Consider the following 19,237-nt stretch of genomic DNA (forward strand, 5'->3'; position numbering starts at 1 on the left):
CAATGTTACTAAAACATCTTTCCTATATACATGCACTCCTGCAGAAATGCAGTTTTATCAAGGGAAAGCCCTTTTTTTGTGTAGTCTCTTCTGTACCCTGTACCTAACCTCTGAGAAGGGAAAGTATAAGAAGGTATGTATGCTGTCTCCACCTTCAGCCATAGCCTGTGGTATTCAGATATTTTGAAACATATTCACAGGTATTGTCTTACCCATTTTCGTTGACTAAAGACAGTTTTCAGTTTAAAGCAATTCCCTTCTTTACTCTGCAGTTTGACTTACACCAGGATGATATCATATGCAAACTGTGTTGCACGGGAAGCTCTTTTTTATTTGTGTAGATTTTTTAGGATATTCCAGTGACAGTGGTCACTCAAAGCAGAACTACAGTATTATCGCAGTGTCATTATTGCTTATAGTGATTGTCATTTTGCTGCTGAACATGAACAATCCATTGTTTAAGTGTTAAAATGCTTTTCAAGGCGATATTTGAATAGCAGTTTTCAATAAACTGTTCAGTGATCTGTTGAGTTGCATATAGGTGTATCTATATATAACAAGTAGGCCAGAAGCATTTTGCAGCTTCCAGTTGTGGAGGTTTTCAAAAACAGACTGGTTGGAGCCCTGACCTACTTTACCTGAGCTCATGGCTGACCCTGAGCAGGAGGTGGGACTACAGCCCTCCTGAGCTCCTTTTCAACCTCAGTTATTCTGTGTTCTCAATTACAGAATCCAGGAAGCCATCTCATACACTAGCTTTAAAGTAGGGCGGAGTTGAGTACCTGAAACAATTCAAAGTGTGTTTGGAGAGGGCTGATGTAGCAGAACATGCAGCCAGTTTTACAGCAGGTAAACAGTAGAGCAGAACAAATTTTTTTTGTAAAACTACACAGAATCATTGGAGTTGGAGGGAACCTTTAAAGGTCATCTAGTCCAACTCCTCTGCAATGAACGAGGACACCAACAGCTAGAGCAGGTTGTCCTGATGACAACAGGAGAAATGAGAGGTGCTGGGGGTGGGAGCAGACTGGGGCATAGGCAAGGGAAGAACTGTGAAAGTATCCCATGGCTTATCTTCCAGCTCTTGGAACTCCTCCAAGCCATCAGGCTGCGTTTGGCTGGAGTGATTTTACAACCAGCGTATAAAAACAGAAAAAATGAATGATGAATTTTCACTCCAATAATTTTTAAAGTTAGGTCAAGTAGCTATAAATACTCTGAAATTCCTGTGTATGTTTACCTGGATGTTACAGTGTGACTGATCGTAGAACCACAGGAGAGCCTGAGTGCGAAGGGGCCCACAAGGATTATTGAGTCCAACTCCCAGCTCCACACAGCACCACTCAAAATTCAAACCCGATGTCTGAGAGCACTGCACAAATGCTTTTTGAGCTCTAGCTGTGCCCACTCCCCTGGGCAGCCTGCTCCATGCCCTCCACCCCCTAGTGCAGACCTTTTCCCTAACCCCAGCTGCCCCTCTCCTGACACAGCTCTATGCCGTTCCCTCGGGCCCTGTCGCTGTCACAGAGAGCAGAGCTCAGCGCTGCCCCTCCGCTCCCTGTGAGGAGCTGCAGCCGCCATGAGGCCTCCCCTCAGCTCCTCTGCTCTGGGCTGAACAAACCTAGGGACTTCAGCTGCTCCTCACACATCTTGCCCTCCATCTTCATCGCCTTACTGATTTATAGTGATAGACAGGACTCAGCAAACTGAGGTTTCTACACACCCTGTAGGTGCTGGTATTTCTGCTGTAGTCTTGACTTCCATGGACAGGCAGTGCCAGTGAAAAACAATAGATTTATTTTTCTTTTGGTTTGTTTTACTTATTTTTTTTTAAATAAAGATGTTCTTGAAGTGTATCCTCTGCTTGAGAACATTTCTAAGCTAAGGCAATTTTATGTGATTATCAGACAGAGCTCTGCTTACCGGATTAAGAGATTTCAGAAAATAGACTTGGTTAAAATGTTACTTGCAGAATATTGTCTAGCTGCTTATAAAACCAGCTAAATAGTAGGACCAAGCCTTTGGCAAATATTGATTTGATGAATGACACTCGTCAGCTGTCATCCAGCTTGTTGATATGCAAAGTATTTCTGAAATAAGCATTGTCGTATATGAGTATGTGTCTTAGTTTAAGCATTAGCTCCAGGTTGTCTGAGACAAAAATGAGGTTGATTTTGAGTTGATTTATTGTTTTGATTTATTTTGTCACTTCTGTGTCTACTACCAGAAAATACTGTAAGCGTGATCAGACTTCAAGGAGAGATCTTTTCCGTAGTAATTGTTTGCAAAACAGTGCAATACAGTATTATTAGCTTAATTTCCATATGGAAGTTCTTAAAATATCATTTTCTTTGGCTAACAAGTATGGTAATGTTGGCAAATGTGCTTTGTTTGTCCAGTACTTCTCACCTTCTTCCTAGAGAGCTGGTTTTAAAGCTGTGCACTGTATTGCCTGAGGGGACTGAATAGATGTCGATGATGAAGGTTTATTCACAGTGATGTACACATGGTAATGTTTCAGAAGAGGGGAGGAGACACTGTTTTCGTTGCTGTTCTTCAGAGTGGATATATATCAAGTCCATTATCAAGCAGATAGTGGGATCTAAAATTGGAGTGCTCTGCATATTGGTCTTCAGGCTGGCTGTACGGGGGTGAGGATGCTGTGTGGTATGAGTGAAGCAAGATTAAATGAAATGGAGTTACTTCTTCTGGACAGGATGAGCTGGAGATTGTCTTCTGACCCAGCTTACTAGTGATAGGTTGAGACAGAACAGCCTCAGGTTGTGCCAGGGGAGGTTCAGGTTAGATATTAGGAAAAATTTATCCAGAAGAACGATCGAGTGCTGGAACAGGCTGCCCAGGGAGGTGGTGGGGTCACTGCCCCAGGACGTGTTCAAGAAACACGGAGATGTGGTACTGAGGGACGTGGTTTAGTGTGCCATATTGGTGATAGGTGGACAGTTGGACTAGATGATCTTAGAAGTCTTTTCCAACCTTAAGGATAATATGGTTTTATGATTCTATGATGAAAGCACTGAAAATAATTTATCTGTGTCAGAGCCTCTGGACTCAGCTGATGGAGCCTGCTGCTCCTGGGGAAATCACTGAGTTTGTTTTAAGCGAGGTGTTGTAAATCCCTGTGCAAAGCCAGCAGCCTCAAAGAGCTTGGCTTTGGCTACAAAATCACCCCTGAGGGTGCACGAGTCAGGTTCTGGCTGTGGAAACCAGTGGATCTAGATACCAGTGATCTTGGATAGAAAGTGCTGTCTTACTGCACTGGGAACTTCATGGCCCCTGTGTATATGTGTAATGTACCACTATTTTCTGCAGCATAGAGATGTGTCTGCAGGACATGCACTTCTCTGAACCACTACTTCATAAAGGTGCGGTCCTCTTTGCTGGAGCTAGTATAGTTTGTGTAATTTGATGTGTGCTGAAGAAAGAAGCTCTGTGAGGCTGGAAGCCTCATGATTGGGGGAAAAAAATCAGCATCACACGTTGAAAGATTGTTTCTAGTCCTTGCTTGAGTTGGACAGAACAGCTGCTTTGCTTATCGAGGGAAATATCGGGATACCACCCTTCTCATGATGCAGAATGAACTATTATTTTTATCATAAATCAATTTTTAACTCCTTGCCAGTGGCACCACTCTCCCACTGCTACTGGAAAAATACCAACTGCTGCCTGGCAGAGTTTTAATAGGATGCAAACAACAGCAAAGGCTTATCCAAACCAACAGAGTGCACTCTTGCATCAAAAAATGAAATGTTAATCTATTGTAGAGAAGTTCTTTGTGTCTGCTCCTCCCAGGCTGAGAGTGAGAGCAGCAACCCAGAAGCTCTTGTTTCTAGAAAAAAACATACTCTTGTTTTTTAAAGCCGTCCTCCTCTCCTGTTCCTGGCAGAATCACCTGATGCAGGGGGTGGAGGAGTTTGTTGGGAAGATGTTGAGCTTCTGGCCTGCATTGTTGCTTTTACTTGGTCTTTGCAAGGACTACAAGGCAGAAGCGGCTTCTCCCTGTGCTTGGCGTGGTGCCTGGTCCCCCTTGCACTTGAAAGATCCCCAAAAGTGGAGTCTTATCCCCATGTCCGACCCCTTTGGACCATCCCAGGTGAGCAAAATGAGGCAGGGCTCCCTGCTGCTCTCAGTGTGGTGGTGGTCACACCACACAGCTAGCGGCATGGCGTGACGAGTTGTCCTATGTCGTTTGTAGACTGGTGTCCCCCTGGGCTATGGGTTATGCTTTGTTTTTTGTTTGTTTGTTTGTTTCTTTTTTTTATGGGCTACTTCAGTGGTGAGACATAGGTAATATTTTGTGGGAGGGGGGAAGGGGAGAGATGAAGAAATGATTCTTGGTGTGTAGGTCTTACTAGACCCAAAGAAAAAGAAGTTGAGTGTAAATGCTCTCAATAGATTTCCATTTGCTTGAGAAGAGCTCAGATGGCATTCTTAAAATACAGGAAGGATCAGTTGGTTTGGTTAAACACTACGTATTCTGCTGTTGAAGAAAGTTACCATGATGAAGAAAATTGGCCTTTTGGAGATGGGTTATTCTGTACTGACTTCTGTGCAGGAGAGGTGAGCTTCGAGGGAAGAAATCTGTCTGAAGTAGAATGGAAAAAATGGGTGGGACCATGCAGTTGTTTTTCTACATCCAGGAGCTGAATGGCATCTCTGGAAGAGGGTAATTCCTTCTCAAAGTGAAGTCATTTTTCTGGAACAGGGTTGTTTTCCATCTGGGATTAGGTGCTCATGTGGGCCCTACGCTGGTATTCCAGAGCTGCTGGGACATCACTGCCTGTCCCTCTGTCCTCATGTGGTCTCAGCTTTCATCCGCCTGAAGTGAGCTCTGTACTCAGTTATGGCCCCCAAGGTCTAAAAATAGCAGCTAATTTAATAGAATGCTTCAAACTGCCTATCAAGTCTTACTCTCGAAGTTAAAATGGCAGAAAATCTTCAAATGCTTCAAAGAAGCTGTCAGTTGAGCTCAAGTGTTTGGTTTATTTTATTTTGTGTGTGTTTAGTTGTGTTTATATCATCATATATGTCTGGTAAAGACTGCAGCCATCCTCCGGAGTCAGGATTAATTTGGAAAAAAAAAAAGATTTTGCAGAACTGGGCTCTTATCTACAAACAAATCTTAGCTTTTGGGGATGAATGTATTGACAGGTTGGCTGCAGTTGGCTCTCCCTGCCTCCTACCCCTGCTCCACTGCAGACTTCTGCCCTGGGGAGCTATGCAGGGTTTTCTTACTGCGTAGACTTGCTCTGTGGGGACTCATTTCTATGCAGGAGCTGCTGCAGCTGATTTCAAACCAATTTAATGGACTATTAAGAAAGCAGCTCCTGATCTTATATCTGCCAAATACATCTCCATGGTTCAGTCACATCTGTGCTTGAAGCAGCGGCCTTCTAAGGCTTACTGGTGGGGGCTTTGGGGATGACGAAACCATGGGTGGTGATCCTGTGGCCAGGCCCCTGCTCATCTCCAGCCCCAAAGGCTGGAGCATTCCTGACTTACTGGGAGCTATGGAGCAATTACAGACTCAGCTCATTTTACACCATGACAGTCATAGAATCATAGAACATCCCAAGCTGGAAGGGATCCATGTGGATCATTGAGTCCAGCTCCTGGCTCTGGCAGCATGGAGAGGACAGGCTTTGCCCCATGTCTTTGGAAATGTCCTGCCTTGCAAATATCCTCATGGCAGGTTTGAAAATGCCATCACCAAAAAGTAGAGTGAATTTGTTTATCTTGACCTTTGTGAGGCAACTCTGATGAGGTGGGCTGGGTGAGCAGCCTGGGACAGCTCGTTCTGGCCTGGAGCTGTTTCCTGGTCACCAGAGACCTGGAGCTTCATCTCTGCGGGCTGAGAACAGGCCATAATGCCCACATAATTCCCCTATAATGCCACATAGTGATGAAACCCTTGATGCTAATTGCAGCTGTGTGGAAATGTTTGCCCTGTCTGACAGCAACTCATCCCAATTGCTGAAGTACAGGTCAGAATTTACGTCTGCTGCAGAGCTGTATTTAATCACAGCAACAGTTCTAGGCTTCATTGTTATAACAGGAGGAGCATTCTCAGTTAATTCATATTTTGTTACTGTGTGTGTCCCTTGTAGACTTGAGATTTCAGTGCTCAGCATCTCCTTCTGCTGCATGAGACTGTTTATGGATAGGTGATGGGGGAATCGGGTTCACTTCTTTGGGGAGGAAATAATGCTTGAACTGAATAAAGATGAAAATGAATGAAATCCTCATGGGCTTTGGCACATCCTATTCATACTTAAAAATAGAGTTCCTATCTCCGAAAATTATTGAATTGTGCTGTATGCTAAGATATTTTGCTGCAGGCTTATCTCTGCTCTATCTGGGACAGAAGAAAACAACTGTGACTGCATTGTGCCATTTTATTTAAGTGAAAACAGAAAACTTACTTCTGGTCTACCTAAAAGCAGTACAGGTGCCCCCTTTAAAAATAAGATGCTTCACCCCTAAAAGATGCATTACAACAGCCCTGGCAGCAACCCAGGGAAGGGAGAAGCAGAAGGGGAGGTCTCCACCGCTTGTAGAGCATCAACACTGTATTCTGTAGGCTCATATGTTGGAGCTGCTGCCAGGGCTCAAGTCAGCAGAAGGTCAAATGTGAACGTAAGCAAAATGTCTCAGGAGATGCTCCAGCTTTGTGCTGCCTCTCCTGTGCTCTGTTGAAAAACCGTGGAGCCCTGAAGGGATGAATTTGTCATATATTTGCAAGCTTCACTGAACTTAGAATTTTAATTACCAAGAAAGCTACTGGGAAGTTTTGTATCCTTGTTATGGAGAGTGCTGCACAGCATTGCTGATGAAACCCAGGGGTGTAACAGATTATTTTGGATGAAGCTGGAAGGGAATGTGTATGTTTGTCTGTATACATTCATATTTAATGTCATATGTGTTCCTTTCTTCCTTTAATCTCATATGTGTTCATATGCCCTCTTTCCCTGATCTGCAATAGGTCTCCCTGGAGGAGTTGCTCTCAGACTATTGAGTTCTGTACATGTGAAATGCAAAAAAGCCTCCAATGCTATAACCCTGCCAGCCTGGAAGTGTCAGAGATCCCCAATGGGGCTTTTGCATCACCCATTTCTTAGGAGCTTTTAAAAGACAAATCTTAAATATGTTGATTCATGGAAAAATCAAGATAGATGACAACAAATTCTCATTAAGTGGCTAAAATTGGCCAAAGTGATGGTTGTTCTATGTGCAATCCATGCAGTATTTGAGTGTTCAGCCTTAAAGACTTATAAAATATAACAATACATTGAGGGATTTTTGCCTTTGATTGTAGAAGCAGCAGTTTAAGTTCAGATCATGGGCCAGAATAGTTTTTCTACAAAGTGAATGTGATAAATAAATACAGTCACAAAGCTCCAGGAGGAAACCTAAAGCAGCAAGAAAACTTTCCAAATCTGTGTTCCTTTCAGCAATAAAAAACAGTTATTTGTATCACAAAAGGCAAAGACAATAAAATATTAATTCAATTCACAGTCCAGACTCTTCTAGTTGTAGTGGTAAAGAAGGGATGACCAGTAGTAATATTTCTTAAAGACAGAGATAAGGTGGCTGAATTTCAGGAGCAGAGGGGAAGAAATGAGTGAAAAGATGCAGAGAAGGATGTCTGACATTCTGAAACTGTAAAGGGAGACAAACTTGGAGCTTCTAAATAGATTTGCCTTGAAAGTTCTCAGGAAGGTAGCCTGGAGATTATCAAAATGGAGCTAATGTTCTCCAGGCTGAGCAGCAGTCAGGATGCTCAAAGCATAGAGTCACAGAATCATTAAGGTTGGAAAAGAACACTAACATCATCTAGTCCAACATCAACCCATCAGCACCATGCCCAGCACCGCACAACTCTGTCTGTGGGTCTGAAACATTCTTTAGAACATGGGACTAAGGATGCCATAGAGATTTGTGAACGATATTTTGCCATAGTGATTTCACATTTTATCAGAGTCTCCACAGACTTTGCTTGAAGACCATGGCATTTTGCTTTTTTTTTTTAATATTTACTTTTTTATTGTCAATATTTAACTTCCCAGTGCGATTTTGCAAAGTGGCCACCCTCGACTCAAGTTGACATTTTCATCAGACCATTCTGATGGCAAACTAATGGGCACAAAATCCCCAAACAAATATATGATGTATAGTCATACTGTAATTATTTGTATCTTCAAAACCTATTTCAATGTTGTAAGTAGAGAGATTTAGCATGGTTTGAACGTTGATTTTATGGAACTGATATTATCTGTGTTAGCAGCTTCTAGATGGTGTTGCACATTTAAAGTGGGAAGAGTAATGCAGAAATGGAGAGTTTAGCATTTGCCTGCAAAAAGAGTGATATTTAAGTGACTGTCTTCCCTGTGGTTTTCAATCCCTGCTGCTGCTGCAAAGCTTTTGCGGTGACACTGTCGTTGTTCACTAAAACTATTCAAAAGCTTTATAGGGTGCTGACATTTCTGTAAGTGGATTTTAGTTATCTGCCTTGAAGAGGTTGAAAAGTCACCAAATTAGACTCTGGAGAGACTGTTGCTAGTCTTGCAGATCACTTGAGCGTGACATTAACTTCATCTGAAAAGAAAACTGTATCTGATGAAAAATTTATGGGTAATACATTTTAAGAGCAATACATTAAAACAACAACAAATCTCAATGATATTTCTTAATTGGGCACAAAGTTGTTCAACTTTTAGGATTTTGATTTGTTGCAGTTGCAAATTGGGCTGTCAGCTTTCTTCAGTGATTGGAGCAGTTATCCAGTGCTAAAAATGTGGAAGCGTGTCTGGAAACCTGAGTTACTGCTGCAGATCTGTTGGCGACAATGATGCTGTTTGTGTTTGTTTTCCCTGAGTGCTGAGGTCAGAAGGACGGTTTTTGTCATGGAGGTTATCTGATGTATATTAACATACCTGAATGTCACATCTGAAGTGATGGTATGGGAAAGAGCAGCTAGGACTAAAGCTCTGATACACTCCATTGACAGCTTGGGCTGAGCCACAGCAACAGCAAGCACCCATGCACTGGGACATCAGCTTTGGGAAGTGGTAACTGAAATATCCCCATGCAGGGCCACCAATCTGACATCGGGAATCTCATGTCCTACCACTGTCATGGCCAAGAGGAAAATCCTCATCCTTGTTTGTTTTCAGAATTCCAGTGCTTCCTAACATGGCTAAAGCTGCACATCAAGCAGTATGGTTTTTGTGTACAGAACCACGTCAAGGAGGAAGCAGAGACACAGAGACACGATGATCTTCAGTGTGGGCTCCTAAGAGTCCTAAGACCCTGAGGTCACCAACTCATCACAAGCAGGAGAGCAAGAAGATCAAAATGATCTAAATATCATGGTGCCAGCAACAGGTGCTGTCCTTTTTGAATGTGATGGCCACATTGCAGGTGCAAGCACTGAGAGACTATTGTTCCCTCTCTCTTCATCAGTATGCAATGGACATGAAGCAAGATGTGGTGTTATGTTTCCTTTCTCCTGTAATGCCAGGAGGTGAGAAGCGTCAGAAACCTGGCTTTCACCACCAGTTACTGCAGACAAATAATGGTGACCAGTGGGAGGAAGGCAGGGACTGAGGCTGCACCTCTGCCAGAGTACACTCTGTACTTTCTGTTCCTCCCACTGGAACACCATGTAGTGGTTCTTGACTTTTGCTTTGGACTTGATTGCAGCCTGCTTCTGGCAAAAAAAACATGTTGGGGGCAAAGCCAAGGAGAATCTATGTTCTCTAGTGGTTTTTTTGGGTGGTTTTAGGGTTTTTTTGGTAGTTTATTGGCCAAGACGTGCATGTGGGCTTTTCCAAGTGTTATGTTAAATGCCCTTTGGAGGTTCTTAGTGTCCTTATGTTGGAAGCAAGCTGTGGGTGATGGGGCACTGGGTGTGTTCAGCAGTATGTGCTTTTTCTCTTTCCTCCATTTTGTTTTGCTCTGGGAGTTACAGATGAAAAGGTTTTGTAAAAGAAATACAATCTAGAGAATTTGCGACACGAGATGTTTTGGGATGTCACAAGCCCTTCTTCTGAAATAAACATCACTTGAAGGACAACTTCTGATCATCTTTTGTTTGTTCCGGAATCGGTTGAATTTCACTTCCACTGACTGTCATTCCAAATTCTGAAAACTGAAATGTTTCATGCATCCAGAATGCCAGTTACAAAGGAAAATGTTCAGCTCCCTTGTTGTGCCCCTCTTGTTGTGTGTGTAACCTGTGCTCTGCTGCTACAATTTATCCAAAGATTTCACTTTTGCTTGTTTAAGTTTGCAAACCAACCAGCAGTCATATGCAAGGAGCATGATGGCAAAGAGATTCATGCCTACACTAAACTATTATTTGCTCTTTCCCACTCAGTTTGAAGAGCACAGTACTCACATTTCACATTTCTAGAAGAAAAAAAAAGGCATTAATCTGTTTCACATCAAACAAAATGAAACAAATTGTTTAGGCAATTTCATCTGCAGAAGGGGATAAGATGCTCACACTAATAGCAAAGTGCTTATGTATGTGGTTACGTTATTGTCTCTGATCATCCCTGAAAGAATCATCATAATATTTTTTAAAAATTCAGGTTGAAGTGCCACCCTATTTCCTTCCCAATGTGAAGGAGCCATTTAAAGCTGAAGGCAGGAGCTGAGGCACTCTGAATGACATTTCTCAGACAAATAGTTTGTACGTTGAAAAAAATGTCAATGAAATAGTGTGGCGATCAGAAAAAGAAACACAATAGAAAAGGTGTTACAAAAAGAGGTGGAAGGACCAGCACAATAGCAAGGTACTACAAAGGAAGGGAAGTAGACTGCTCACCCATATCAGAAGATGCTAGGTTTGCAGGGAAAAGCTTCCACCAAAGAGGGATCTCCAGAAAGAGACCCTTCCTCAGTGGCAGTCAGCCCTTAAATAAGGCCTAAGACCTTCCGGTCACACAGTTGAATTGCCTTCACCTGTGCTCCCAGGGCTGACTGGGTCTTTCCTCCAGGTGCACAGACAGTGATTCAGGCTGTGACTCAGCAGTTCCCATACAAGTAGCTTTTTATTTTTCTTCCTGAACTATTTGCTGTTTTCATCTAAGTGTATTCTGTTGTCAAGCATTTTGCTTATGCTCTTCAGAGCAACCCAAGTAATGTGATATGTAACAATAGAAGAGGACAAAGGTACTGTCTTCCAATGCACCAGATCAATTCCTAATATAACCTGCAAATTCATGTGACTAGTGCTTTCAAAAGTACTGGGTTTACTGCTAACACTTACAGCTGCGTTGCATTGTGTAGTTTGAAATGGCTCTGTTTCTAAGCAGACACACTTTCTGGCAGACCTTTGGTTAAACGGCAGCTATGAATGTGCCCTGAGCTGATGATGGCGCTGACACTAAGGATTTGGTGTAGCAAGTAAGAGGACAAAACAGCCTGATGTTTCCAAAGGCTGGGGAAAATCATGTACCTGTCCCTGAATGCTGGCTGTGGAAGGGTTTTATCCCACAGCCAAAATGGGAATTTTACTTACCCCTGCAGTTACTGGTTCATGGGAAAATGACAGGACTGTTGTTAACCTTGATGCTGCAGTCACTGCAGTGTGGTGGGATAGATGCATAAATACAAAAGCAGTTTCAAGTGTGCTAACCTGGATCAGCAGTGACCTTGGCAGACCTGAGTTATTCAGACAACTGCTTGCAAGATTCAAGGCTGAATCTGTCTCAGTGTCATAAATCCACTGGAGCTTTTAACAACATGGGAGTGTGGGTAACACTAGTCTCCATCCTGACATCTCAGCTCTGCCAAGGCAATCACCATAGGTTTTTCTGTTTCAGAAGTAGAGAGACTGCGGTCACTCTGGGCAGGCGGCGGTTCAAGTTTTCCCAAGCCACAGATTTGCTTCATACTCTGCATCTAAATCAACCTGTGTCAACCTGAGCTCTTGAACACTCTTACAGTTAGGTCGGATGCCTTCGAGGACCAGCCAGAGAGGGAATTAAAAGTCCTATAGGTGCTTTTGTTGCAGATGTAGATGAGTTTCTCTGCAACCAAAGCATGCTGGAAATGGAGAGGGGTATTTAAAGAACACCTGAGGTTCTCAGGTGGTGATGTCCCCACAGAACAAGTTATTAAAAAATAAAATAAAATGGTGACAATGATACCTTGCAAAAATTCTAATGGTAAAATCAAGATGAGCCTGGTCATGGGAATCCTTGGGAAAAAATTCTAGCATCAGTCCCATCAAAGTACTGACCTTGTGATTTATCCCTTCTGAGACAAGTCCCTTCTAACTAGCTGCTGTTAATAGCAAATGTAACATTCACCTGTCATTTTCTTTAAGTGGTTTAAACTTCTGCTGATGGAGAACTGATGAGAGCTGAACGCTGTCTGGGATGCCGAGGTGGGGGCCAAATTATCAGAAGTTTGTAAGTGCTGTAGTGGCAAGCACTTGTGAAGATGTCCTCCATGCCCAAGTTGTAACACATCACTTTGGAAAGCGTGTTTACTTAAGAACACAATCCTGGGTCAGCTGAACCAAAAGATGCCAGTTCTGAGGCAGTGCTGGTGTTTTCTGGCCCTGGCCAGCAGCACATGGAACAGAGAGCTGCCTTTGCTTCATGAGAAAGCCAAGTGAGGGGCAGGGTGGCATCTCCCATTGGGAAGTGGGACCTGGGAATGCTTTAACATGGTGACAGGGAATTATTTTAGTAGCTCTTATTCACAGTATTTGGGAGACTGTCCATTTTGGGGACTGTAATATCTACACTGGGAGCTGAAGACAGGCTGTATGGTTTTGGCTGTCTACTGTATTGCAGTTTCTGGAGCTGGTCTGTAGCAATTTAGGGGAGCAAGAAGAGAGACTGTGACCTACTACTCCTGCAGTCCCGTGTTTAAGACCTACATGCAGCTTTGAAGCAAAACTGTATGAAGACATCACCATTCTGGTCTCATTCTGATTTGAGACATCATGAAAGAAAATTAATTAAGGAGATGGTACAAAAACTGCCTTACAAATTATCCCACAGGAGAAATGCTGCAAATAAAATACATGGAGCAATTTCAAATCCATTAGCACTGGATGTGCTTTGAAGCCCCACGTCTGTTATGGAAATTTGTGGGCAGCTGTCCATAAATTGATAAAGTACTCCAAGCAGTGCTAGTGAAGCTGAGACTGGAACAGTAGTGGGGGAGCTGCGCAAGGCTCCGATGCTAAGTATTCTCCATAATGACACAGAAACAAAGATGAAGCTGGGATATTGATGGCAATCCAAGTTAACAAGTAGGGGTTGTCTCACGTGTGCTTATAGAAGGAATTAATCTCTTAAATTCAGAATTTAAGAGAAAGGAGAAAAAAACACTGTGTATTGCCAAGGGCTCAGCCTGATTCATTCCAAAGGTATAATTGTCTTTCCCTTATAAAGCATGTGCTGTGGGACAGAGACTAAACACGAGAGGTGTATGATGTTATAGATACAATACTAGCTGGTTGTGCAAACCATGAGAAAGTAGAAAAACAATTCCATGGGCAATGTTAAACTTAAAATAACCTATTTGTAGAAAAGGGGGTTTGAGAGCATCAGAGGAGGGTAATAAAATGAATTCTGGAAAGGAGAATGAAAGATTAGCATGGGCAATGCTGAGTGAGGTTTTAAAGCACCAAATACTTCCTCATTCATATGACCGGGTGTCTGAGGCTTGGAAGCTTGCCTGGCAGTGGGATGCTATTATGGACACTGCTGAGAAAATTCTGTACAAATTCATCTCAGCTGAAGTAAAAAAGGCAAAATAGGCATCTGCTGACATACGAGCATAAAAATGTAACCCACAGGATTTTAGGCTCAATTTAAATGAATAAACTTGTCGTGGATTAAATAAACCAATAAAGCATATCTACACAGAATACCAAGATGTGCAGTTGCCAAATATTTTCTTTCTAATGCAACACAGCTGAGGAAGAAGCAAATCAGCTTTGTCATGCTTGTAACTGCTATTGTGTAGACAGGAGTGTTTAACTTACACAGAATTTTATCACAGAAAGGAAACAAAACATCTATGCCTGAGCAGCATAAAAAAATGTAAGGATGCAAATGAGTAGAAGAAATTTATTTGATTCAGATAGAAGAAGTCTGGCCATGAAAAATCCAATTTCTCCACACTGTGAGAGAAAAAAAGGATGCATGTGAAGCAGGGACATCTGTTAGTATGATACCTTCAAACCACTGCAGTTCTCACGTAAAAGTGATGGGGTCTGGATAAAAACCTTTGTAAGCTACAATTGACTTTGTTAAGTAAAAGTAGATGAAGGATATTGTTGAAACTTTGCCTGTGGAAAAGGTTGTCATATGGAAAGGTAGATCAGCCTGGTGTACACTTGAACGACGTCTTTTCCATTTGCCAGCATCAAACACTGCATAGCTCTTGCGTGGTATCAGCTAATATGGTATGGGGAGGTTGCATTTTTGGCAAAAATACCGTGGTCTAAGATTTGAAGCTTGAGAGGAGCAAGCGAACAGGTGCCTTTCATGGTATTAGTTATTAGATAAGTCTTCTTGCTATGCCAGGCAGTGTAGTATAGAATCACTTTTATTCCACTCTCTTTTCTGGGCCATGGCCACAAATGTTAAACTTGAACCTGCCTAGATTACTCAGAATATTCCTCTGGTAGGTGTTCAGTCCTACGTCAGGTCTCTGTGAGTGTATTGTGTCAGCCAAGTTCTCAAAATGCTTCTTAATCTCTATTGACCAAGAGGCTCCAGGTGACTGATTCACATGTGGACATTTGGTCTGCAGACATCTGGAGTTAAAAGAGATGAAAGCCATTGTTGTCAGCTGTATTGGATGGATCATGACCTAGCACCCTGTGTGAGCTACAAAACAGCTAACGTCTCAGCAGAAAGAGGAGAAAAAAGAGCAGAAGAATGGAAATTTCACAGCAAGTTCAAGTCCTTTCTCTTATTTGAGCATTGGGTGGTATGTGGCTGTCTTCATTTTGCACTGTTTTGGGTTAGATTTGTGGGTTTAGTGGGAAAATGGATTGTGTTAAAATGGATGTAATCCGATGAGATATGTGAGGGAAAATGAAAGAGAGCCTTTGTTTCAGCAAAAATTGCACTATTTTGGGGACTAATATTGTGCATGCTTTCAGCAGAATTGCTAATTTTTCTGCTGTAAAGACAATCATGTAATGGGCGGGTCTGTGTGAGAGAAAATACCAGTGTTGTACGAGTTACTGTAGGGGTTACAGAGATAACAGGCCTTTGCTTAGTTAGCTTCTTGGTGCTTCATCACAGCAAGTGAGGGGAAAAAGCAAACCAGAGTACTTTAGCAGTCATGTCAGGAAGTCCAAAATGTGCCTAGAGAAGCAGCAGCATGTCTGTATAGCACCCACATCTGTGGGTGCTCAGTACCCAGGCCTTCAGGGTATTCTCACTCTGTCCCATTGATATTGCATGAAGGAGGAGGGGTTATATCATGTGCTCCAATGCAGTGATCAGAAATTGTTGTGGTGGGACAGGTGCTGCTGTGGGGCTGGAGAGTGGAGCCATAGAGGGCTCCAGGACTGTGGCAGTATCTTTCCCACCCCAGATAAAACTTAGATCCTATGACTGTGCTGTGATAGGACAAGGGGAAATGATTTCAAACTGAAAGAGGGGAGATTTATATTGGTTATAAGGAAGAATTTTTTTACATTAAGGGTAGTGAGGCACTGGAACGAGTTGCCAAGAGAGATAGTGGATGTCCCATTCTTGGAGACATTCAAGGTCAGGTTGGACAGGACTATGAGCAGCTTGATCAATCTGTAAGTGTCCCTGTTCACTGCAGGTGAGTTGGACAAGATGACCTTTAATGGTTCTTCCAACTCAAATGTTTCTATGATTCTATGACTGTGTGACACATACCTGAGCTTCTCTTTGCTTTGCACTTGGAAACGTAGGAGACATCTTAGTGTGTGGTCAGGCTATGCTGATACTAATGAAGAGAGTACCCCTCCTAAAGCCTTTGTAGTGCTGGAAGCATCAAAACCTTCCCCTTTGGGAAACTAATAGTGAAACAGGAAGTGTTCAGAGAGGACAGACCTCTTCTAGGGCTCGATCCCTTTAGCAGAGTTTGCCAGGGTTGTGCCCAGCCAGCAATACCCAACAGATATTCCTCTTATCATAGGTGCTGCTCTCTCTGCTTCTTCCTTCAGGCACTGGGTAGCTTTCTCCAGAAGGCTTGGATCTCTGGGAGACCTCATGCCTGAATGACGTCTGGCCCAGATATTTGTTGGATGGGTTGGCCCAGAATGTGGCAAGGCAAAGACAGAGGCTGAAGCATTTTCATGGTTCTCCAGACTCCCTAACAGCTTCAAATAGGCAGTGTAAGATGGTATCTGTCTACCTCAGGGACCTTGGTTCAGAAAGCAGAGGGAAAAGGGCCATCAATATTTATGGCATGTGGTAGTTAGTTTACATGAGAACTCTTCTTCCATGTCAGTGCATGGAAAACAGTTATACAGTAGTTGTATATGAAATCTATTCCAATCCTTCTACATCAGCAACTCCCTTTTCAGGACTGAATTTATGCATGGAAACCCAGTGACTTTCTCTGAGAAGTCTGAATTGCTGGAGAAAACAAAGATAATAACTGATTGATCATAAATTAAAAAAATCTTATTTTAGAAAACTTCTGCATTTAAGAATCTTGTCCTCTGTGCTCTGAATGGAGTAGTTTTAGCCTCAACATGGTAGTTATGAATTTTATGCAGAATGCTTCTACAGAGAGAAAAGGTGAACAGGTGTTTCCTTTTCATCTTTGCTGTCCCACCAATAATTTTACAAGCTTACAATGTGTCCCAATCACTTGTCTTTTCCAAGCATCACTGTCCTAACTGTTGTAGGTATTGTCTGGAAACTTGGTCACCTTGGTCACCCTCCTCTGCACTCTGGCAGTTTCTGCTATTCTCTTTTGGGAGGACTGTACAGAAAATGAAACCACATAGAATATTAAAAATGTGTCTTTAGAGAGGCACATTGCTTCCTTCTTGTCATAGAACAAACAGATGATGGATGCCTGGTCCGCAAAAGGGACTCTCAGGCATTAACGCAGCATAAATAAAATATCCTCATGATAAAATCCCCACATGATTTTTTGCAGTAAACCACTCCTTTTGTTGTACTTTCCCCTTTCTTTCTGGAGTGTATGAAAACTTCTGCCAGCTTTACATCTGAGCAGATCCCTCGCTATCTGTTTTCTCATTACTGTCCAGCACCGCGCTTTACACAAACCGTGCTTCTCATCATTTCAACAAATGATAAATTACCCAAGCCCTCTCTTGCAGGCATGACACTGTTCAAACTAATTGTTGTACCAGTATAATAAAAACTAACCACACCTTTTGGCTACTCTCAACTACACTCTTTAATCAGCTCACCTTGCAGTCAGGGGCTGAACAAACAGCAGTGTGTAAACACTGGTGAGTCACAGCTGCTTCTAGAAGTCACCTGTCCAGGAACCAGGAAAGGGCCCAGCTCATAAAACCTTCAGCTAGGAGCTCTCCCAGACCTGCATCTTATAATTTTCATTTATGTCACTTCCAAACATAAGCAAACCAAATCAAATTGCTGTCACAGAGCACGTCCTTTCATAGAGATTAATACAGCTGAAATTGCCCACTATCAAAGTGAATTCAGATTAGCTCCTCTGGGCCCCCTCTACAGCAAGGCCTTCAGTGGCCTCCCACAGAGCCAGAAGACTGGCTTTCAGAGAATTAGAGAAATAAAAATACCCAAGGCGAGATTACTGTCTCTTAATCTCATAAATTCTTGTCCATGGGGAGCAACAAGGCACCGCTCCGCTGGCCTTCTTTGGATGGGTACATCAAGTGCCCTGCAGTGGTGAACCAAGGACAGCTGGACCCAGTGGATGTCAGGCACCAAGCGGAGTGATTCTTCCTCCTTAAGACTGATCAATGAACTAAATGTGAAACAAACTGCATCAGTGGTGGTTAAAATATCAGAGTTTTCAGAACTCATCCCTGAAGCACTGCCTGCTGAAAACTAGTGAGTCACATTCAATTCCCATAATCTGCAATGTGATGTGCAAGGTGGGGCTGCATAAACACTGGCACCCATCATAGCTTCCAGGGATCTCAGCCACAACAGGGGCTGGCAGGTATAGCACAAGATCCATAGGAAATGCACAATTCTCTGGAGCAGAGAAGGGTGACCCGTGGGATGTCCTGAAGAATCACAGATGGCACTGGTTGCCCCTGTTGAGGCAGTTCCCAGCTGAGGAATGAGATTGTCTCATTCTGCTCTGCTTGCTCTGCTACGGCCTCACTTGGAGCACTGGGTGCAGGTTTGGATGCCACAATATAAGAAAGATATAAAACAAGTAGAGTCCAAAGAATGGACTATTTTATGAGACTATGATTCTAGTTGAATTGCTCTGTTTGAATTGTCATTTCTGAACCTGGATCCACTCCTGTCACTGGCTGTTTTATTGGAGAGCGCCTACTTAGACATACCTAGAACCTTCCTCAGCTACCAAAACTACTATGACAGGATCTTAACTTGGCCCAGACTTATCTTTGGACCAAGGAAGGAGGAAGCAGCTCTCCACAGTGACTTCACAGACAGTACTGGGAGCAAGTGGAGCTAAAACCTGTTTATGACTGAGTTTTCATAAGCATCTAAGCCTGCTCCATCTTCCCTCTCATCCTCCCTCCTGCTGCCCACTGGGTAATGGCTCTTCCTCCTTTCCTCCTGGCTTCAGCTCCAGACTCCTTCATTACTCCTGCAAACCAGTTCCACATTGTCCATTTTTTTCTGATGGTTTGGTGAGGTGAGGTGGCTCAGAGAGTGTTGCTATAGTTGGCATAACATAAGCAGCAGAGACATGTCTGAGAGCAGAAAGAGGGGCTGGCAAAGGGCAATGATGCCTCCACCCAATCAGTGGGCTGTTGACTGATTACTGTGTGAAACCTCACAAATGAAAAATATCTGGACTATATGGTATGAACATGTCCCTGTGTGTTTTCTTAAGCACGTAGAACATCTGTGCTGGCGGGCTATGTGCTAAAACAGCCATACAGCTTAAAAAAACCCAAACCATTAAAAATAAATTTTGATATTCTTTACTGTGTCTTTCTGACAACCTTTTTAGCCAATGTAGAGAGCACTTTCTGTTAGGAAAGGCCAAAATTAACATTCATGATGGTGTAAGTCATTCCTCTTAGCAG

This window comes from Numida meleagris, chromosome 2 (genome assembly GCF_002078875.1).
Source record: "Numida meleagris isolate 19003 breed g44 Domestic line chromosome 2, NumMel1.0, whole genome shotgun sequence".
Lineage (NCBI taxonomy): Eukaryota > Metazoa > Chordata > Aves > Galliformes > Numididae > Numida > Numida meleagris.